This window comes from Schistocerca serialis, chromosome 6 (assembly GCF_023864345.2).
Source record: "Schistocerca serialis cubense isolate TAMUIC-IGC-003099 chromosome 6, iqSchSeri2.2, whole genome shotgun sequence".
Taxonomy (NCBI): Eukaryota; Metazoa; Arthropoda; class Insecta; order Orthoptera; family Acrididae; genus Schistocerca; species Schistocerca serialis.
This window is the reverse complement of record NC_064643.1, coordinates 425,633,880-425,641,284: the sequence shown is the minus strand read 5'-3', so window position 1 is coordinate 425,641,284 and position 7,405 is coordinate 425,633,880. Positions and strand designations below refer to the sequence as shown.

Below are 7,405 nucleotides of genomic sequence, written 5' to 3'. Positions count from 1 at the left end.
TAGCAACTGTCAGAATGTACAAGCCTTGTCACTCCACCACTTTTGGGTCAGTTTCTCCACCTTGGGGCACCCACACACGAGTTTGATGATGTGGTTCGACAGTGATCTCACTAGAAAATTGGGTAAATAATTGTATTTTTCCTTCATTCTTGCATGAACACTACGTAATCTTATACAGATCAACTGTTACGCTTTCAGAGATAATAAATTAATGAAAATTTAATTTAATAATTTATCTTCTGTAGGTAGTACAGTCCCAATGGTTTTTTAATTATTATCTGAACGATACCAGCAACGGAAATTGAAGATATCCCACATTATTCAGTTAACACAGACCACCCAAGAAATGTTGTAGATGAGAGAACTCTACAGTATTGTTTCTCTCTTTCTTATGAATAGCTCCCCATAAGGAGAACTTCCTTCATGACCGAGATACGCTGTATGACCCAAGCGCACCATACGGTTGCACGAGTAGCAGCAGTTTATCGTTTATCGTTATAACAACAATGCGCTGCACCAGAATTCGGGAACTCGCGAATGCTGAGTCGTGGGTAGCGTTCACGGAGTTTTCTTAGATGTTTACAACAGTACTCAAAAATGGTTAAAATGACTCTAAGCACTATTGGACTTATCATCTGAGGTCATTTGTCCCTTAGACTGAGAACTGCTTAAACCTAACTAACCTAAGAACATCACACACATCCATGCCGGAGACAGGATTCGAACCTGCGACCGTAGCAGCAGCGCGGTCCCGGACTGAAGTGCCTAGAACCGCTCGGCCACAGAGGTGGGCTTAAAGCAGTATTTTCTTCTGCTTTCCTGATATGGGCTTTCCTACCTCGTGTCATCTTTCCCGTGGCATTGTATCGTGAGATATCTCCATTTTGGATTTAATATTAAGAAACCTCTCTAACCGGCTCCATTGCGTATGGTTTTCGTGTAACCTATGGACTGGCTGTATACGCTACTGCAGTGCTTGTATTGTTCAGAAAAAGGATACAACATTCCTTCGGTCATGCATGCATAATGCGATGCCTACACATCACCTACGGTTGGAGTTACCCCTGCCTCCGTTATTGTCTAAGGAACAGCCTACCTGGATTTCTGTTGATGGCATTTTGGCATAGACATGCTGTATGGGAGAAGCTGACTAACCATTTTTAACAGTAATGACGTATTTATTTGAACTTCGTCCAACTCATATGTGATATAATGAAGATTTTGTTAATTTATTTTAATGTTTATTGTATGACGTGATTGTTGTTACCTTGTATACATCATGTATTTCATTATTTGATGTGTTCATGTACTTTGCTAACAACCCACCTATGGTTATCCTAGACACCATTCTGTTCTATTTCTAGTGTTTCGTAAGATGCCAGTTTCTTTTCGTGCGGATAACTGATTTACAGTCCACATTGATTGCAGCTCCTACATCCTCCACGCACCATTGTGCTGATAGGCGATCCTTTTAATGTCTGCTTGATTCCTTTAAATTTTATACTATTGATTATCGGTCTGTTCGTTGCCCTTTTCCCATGTGCCAATCGGCGGTAGACACTCAATGACCGTGCGAGCTGCAACCACGAGTTCCCGGAAATCGCTCAAGAACTATCTCTCCGCTCAACCTGTTGTATTGGCTTGAATAGCTAACAACCCTTCGACGTTGCCCTATGCTGCCTTGGCGTCCACGAGATGCCGACGCTCGTTCGTATCGACGTGAGCAAAGCCCGTTTACGTCAAACCCTGAGGGGCTTGGATGTGATAGCCGTAAAATTATTTATTATAAGAGAGGCCATGTTTCCCTAGAGGCAAACAGCGGCTCCTGCCCTACTCCTTACATTTTTCTGCCTGCAAGATCCGCTGACTACTCCAGCAACAAGCTCCCTGGAATTTATCTCTTTCAGGGAACTTTACACTCATTTCTTCAGTCTGACGAAGCGATTTGGAAGTTGACGTCCTCCCTCAACAAGGCCTTCACAGGTGGGTGGGCTGCTTCTCTAATTCAGTCTTTTATAATTTCTGGTGAACTTTGAGGCAGTGCATTGGGTGGCAAAGGAAGCCCGAAGATAGAATGAACGCTATACCTATTTATGCTGTTTGCGTTTTTCTTGGGCGGAACTTTTCTTCTTAGTCAGCATTGTGGGAGGAAGGAATTGTTACGAACACGGTGACACATGCTGTGGCATATCATTTGCTATCACTTGCAGCCGCCATCGTGGAACAGCCAAGCTTATCTTTCTCCCTGCCCGACAGCCTGCGTGGTCACCATTCTTGCTTAAACACAGAGACGCATACCAGGTGCCTGACGCCTGCCAACTACGAGGATGTCAACCGGAGGTACATGTTGTCGTTAAGTACCGACAACATGTCTTGATCCTCTGTCGACAACTGACTCAATAAATTCAGGAGTGGCAATAGGAACCCCATGCAGTACATGCGTGTTTGCATGCAGGTTTACAGATGCACTAGATTTAGTGCTATACGCTATTATACGCTCCTGGAAATGGAAAAAAGAACACATTGACACCGGTGTGTCAGACCCACCATACTTGCTCCGGACACTGCGAGAGGGCTGTACAAGCAATGATCACACGCACGGCACAGCGGACACACCAGGAACCGCGGTGTTGGCCGTCGAATGGCGCTAGCTGCGCAGCATTTGTGCACCGCCGCCGTCAGTGTCAGCCAGTTTGCCGTGGCATACGGAGCTCCATCGCAGTCTTTAACACTGGTAGCATGCCGCGACAGCGTGGACGTGAACCGTATGTGCAGTTGACGGACTTTGAGCGAGGGCGTATGGTGGGCATGCGGAAGGCCGGGTGGACGTACCGTCGAATTGCTCAACACGTGGGGCGTGAGGTCTCCACAGTACATCGATGTTGTCGCCAGTGGTCGGCGGAAGGTGCATGTTCCCGTCGACCTGGGACCGGACCGCAGCGACGCACGGATGCACGCCAAGACCGTAGGATCCTACGCAGTGCCGTAGGGAACCGCACCGCCACTTCCCAGCAAATTAGGGACACTGTTGCTCCTGGGGTATCGGCGAGGACCATTCGCAACCGTCTCCATGAAGCTGGGCTACGGTCCCGCACACCGTTAGGCCGTCTTCCGCTCACGCCCCAACATCGTGCAGCCCGCCTCCAGTGGTGTCGCGACAGGCGTGAATGGAGGGACGAATGGAGACGTGTCGTCTTCAGCGATGAGAGTCGCTTCTGCCTTGGTGCCAATGATGGTCGTATGCGTGTTTGGCGCCGTGCAGGTGAGCGCCACAATCAGGACTGCATACGACCGAGGCACACAGGGCCAACACCCGGCATCATGGTGTGGGGAGTGATTTCCTACACTGGCCGTACACCACTGGTGATCGTCGAGGGGACACTGAATAGTGCACGGTACATCCAAACCGTCATCGAACCCATCGTTCTACCATTCCTAGACCGGCAAGGGAACTTGCTGTTCCAACAGGACAATGCACGTCCGCATGTATCCCGTGCCACCCAACGTGCTCTAGAAGGTGTAAGTCAACTACCCTGGCCAACAAGATCTCCGGATCTGTCCCCCATTGAGCATGTTTGGGACTGGATGAAGCGTCGTCTCACGCGGTCTGCACGTCCAGCACGAACGCTGGTCCAACTGAGCGCCAGGTGGAAATGGCATGGCAAGCCGTTCCACAGGACTACATCCAGCATCTCTACGATCGTCTCCATGGGAGAATAGCAGCCTGCATTGCTGCGGAAGGTGGATATACACTGTACTAGTGCCGACATTGTGCATGCTCTGTTGCCTGTGTCTATGTGCCTGTGGTTCTGTCAGTGTGATCATGTGATGTATCTGACCCCAGGAATGTGTCAATAAAGTTTCCCCTTCCTGGGACAATGAATTCACAGTGTTCTTATTTCAATTTCCAGGAGTGTATATTGATCCATCATATGAAAACTGGACTTAAAAGAGAAAAGACGAATAAGGGAAACAGAAATGGTAGCGTGTCCTTTATTGACGGGACTGTCGACAGCCCTCAATGTCAACATGCTAGGAGTAGTATGACATTAGAACGTACTCATAACGACCGAGCGAGGTGGCGCAGTGGTTAGCACACTGGACTCGCATTCCGGAGGACGACGGTTCAATCCCGTCTCCGGCCATATTGATTTAGGTTTTCCGTGATTTCCCTAAATCGTTTCAAGCAAATGCCGGGATGGTTCCTTTGAAAGGGCACGGCCGATTTCCTTCCCAATCCTTCCCTAACCAGAGCTTGCGCTCCGTCTCTAATGACCTCGTTGTCGACGGGACGTTAAGCACTAACAACCACCACCGTACTCATAACGAGTGGGCCGCTACTCCAAGGTCAAGCGCCGCTCAATCTATGCCAATGCCAACAGAGATATCTAACAGATCCACATCCAAGAGTTACTCAGCAGGGTATACTACTACGGGATTTATGTATTGATCACTTCTTACCTCAGTTATGCCGTAAGCTAAGACAACTTTGTATATGGGTTTGGACTAACACATAGCTCGTCGTTCACAATCCTCGGCTTCTTCGTCCTCCAAAAGCACTTAATTTTGTGTCGTTTTACATACGTACACATACCGATGGGATGTACGAAAAGTATTTGCCAGATTATGTTTTTTTGTTTTTCCTAAAAATTCAGCTTCACTCTTACAAGTGACCTAACCTGACGGCTTGTTACATAGTCACTGCCAGGTGGCCGCACCTACATGCGTTCCTGCTGTTGACAAGCTGCTGCACCGAGCGCGCTCCACTGCCCTGCCGTTTGTCTTACTCTACGGTCATTGAACATACGTTTAACTTCTTTGATTCCGTTATTTTGTAATTACTACCTCTTCAATATGGAATAATAACTGTTTATTTGACTCATTTACATGCAATAACTTATCTGGTAGAAAGGCAGAAACATTTTTATCAGAGGACAAGGGTACAACCAATAGAAAGAATGAAAGAAGACAGAGTGCGTTCATGATATTAAATACAAACGAAAGAAAAGGCCACAAACAGCTCGCGCTCTCTCGAGATGATACCACCATCTGCAACCTGCGAGAAGAAACTACATCCCGATATCATATTTACTTTGCCTTTACATTACGCACAACCGTTCACTTAAATTCGAGCACTGTAGGAAGAAAATTTATGAACACTCTTTATTCTTGATGACATCCACGTCCATAAATTTTATGGAAACAGTAGGTAGAAACACCAAACTACTTCGTGGAACTGCAACTATTTATGCCCGCAAATGGTGTTGTACCGCTGTTTGGGATATCATGTTTTTGGCAGAAATTTTATTACAGCCGAGGCAGCAGCCGTTTCAACTTCAGATGTATTCAGATTTTAAAAGAGCCTAAGTGAGGTACCGAACCACATAGATTCCTAGCCCCCTGTACCCTCTCCAAGGACTCGCAAGCCGGGGTAAGGGTGCGGGAGGGGGGGGGGGGGGTGAGTGCCCTCCCCCTGCCTATTACGGAAAAGAAAACATATAATATAGTCAGGTATTTATCTTTCAAGAAAACTTTTTAAAACATGGTATTACCCATGTTTCTAACAGGGCCGCACTCTTTTTTATGGCTACTTACAAGTAAAATATTAAAAAGCACCATACCGCCAGATCTAGGACCAACGCTCCTCTCCCATCAATACAAACAAACTGTGGTGTGGGCACCCTTGCCCCTCTAGGAGTTCAGCGTACAAGTGTAGACCGGGAGATAAATAAGTACTGCTGCATCCAGTACCACAACAGAGTTAGCTCGGTGCTGGGATACTAAGCCAGGGAAAGTGGCCTGCCACCTACATATTACCTCCTCTTGTATAAAAAAATTTGATCAGGCGCAAATCCGCAACTGTGTAACATATCAATAGAATAAAAAAATTAGCTTCAAATATTAATTTATTATATATTCCACGACCAGTTTCGAAACTGGAATCTCCATCTACAGCTGTGACCAAATAATTAAAGAAATACAAATTATTAGACTTCGATGCGGATATTTTATTGTAGTGACCTATTGTAGGACTGTTAATCCGCCTGACGTGTGCCCGCACATACTTTCCCACATTGTCTGTAAGGCTTTCCGGAAACGGCAATTCTCCATGCCAGAGACACACACTAATTGCTACCAATAAATCCACACGTGTGAATGCTCCTTCTCGCAAATGTGCTGCCAATCAAGATACTTCGCATGCCGATGCTAAACCATTCTTGTCATAAAACATTTTTCTCAAAGTTCATTAAAATTTACGACTACGAAAATTCCACCAGACACCTCACCGTCTCTGAAGATCCACCCCAGCCTCCACTGCACCACGGAAAGCCGTGCTGGATCCCAACGGCCTCGTATCACTAGCAGTCGAGATGACAGGCATCTTATGCGCATGGCTATAACGGATCGTGCAGCCACGTCTCTATCCCTGAGTCAACGGATGGGGACGTCTGCAAGACAACAGTCATCTGCACGAACAGTTCGACGACGTTTGCAGCAGCATGGACTGTCAGCTCGACCATGGCTGCGGTTACCCTTGACGCTGCATCACAGACAGGAGCGCCTGCGATGGTGTACTCAACGACGAACCTGGGTGCACAAATGGCAAAACGTCATTTTTTCGGATGAATCCACGTTCTGTTTACAGCATCATGATGGTCGCATCCGTGTTTGGCGACATCGCGGTGAACGCACTTTGGAAGCATGTATTCGTCATCTCCATACTGGCGTATCACCCGCCGTGATGGCATGGAGAGCCATTGGTTACACATCTCCATCACCTCTTGTTCGCATTGACTGCACTTTGAACAGTGGACGTTACATTTCAGATGTGTTACGACCCGTGGCTCTACCCTTCATTCGATCCCTGCGAAACCCTACATTCCAGAAGGATAATGCACTACCGCATGTTGCAGGACCTGTACTGGCCTTTCTGGCCAGCACATTCTCCCGATCTCTCACCAACTGAAACGTCTGGTCAATGGTTGCCGAGCAACTGGCTCGTCACAATACGCCAGTCACTACTCTTGATGAAGTGTGGAATCGTGTTGAAGCTGCATGGGCAGTTGTACCTGTACAAGGCATCCAAGCTCTGTTGGACTCAATGCCCAGGCGTATCAAGGCCGTTATTACGGCCAGAGATGGTTGTTCTGGGTACAGATTTCTCAGGATCTATGCACCCAAACTGCGTGAAAATGTAATCACATATCAATTCTAGTATAATGTATTTGTCCAATGAATACCCCTTTATCATCTGCATTTCTTCTTGGTGTAGCAATATTAATGGCCAGTAATGTACTTCTTACCGCTGCCATAGTTCTTTCTTTTATCTTGGCGGCTCGCGCATGCCCGCCCAGACGCGGGAGATTGCTGCGTTGCCAGTTGCACACGACGCACGCGCCAAGAG

General features: G+C 47.1%; 1 non-coding gene across 1 annotated transcript; it reads left to right on the top strand.

Annotated features, from left to right (window-relative positions):
• Window positions 1-4,072: 4,072 nt before the first annotated feature.
• Window positions 4,073-4,145, top strand: Trnaa-cgc (transfer RNA alanine (anticodon CGC)). The gene has a single exon. It is a non-coding gene; the product is annotated as a tRNA-Ala (tRNA).
• The last annotated feature ends 3,260 nt before the right edge of the window (window positions 4,146-7,405 follow it).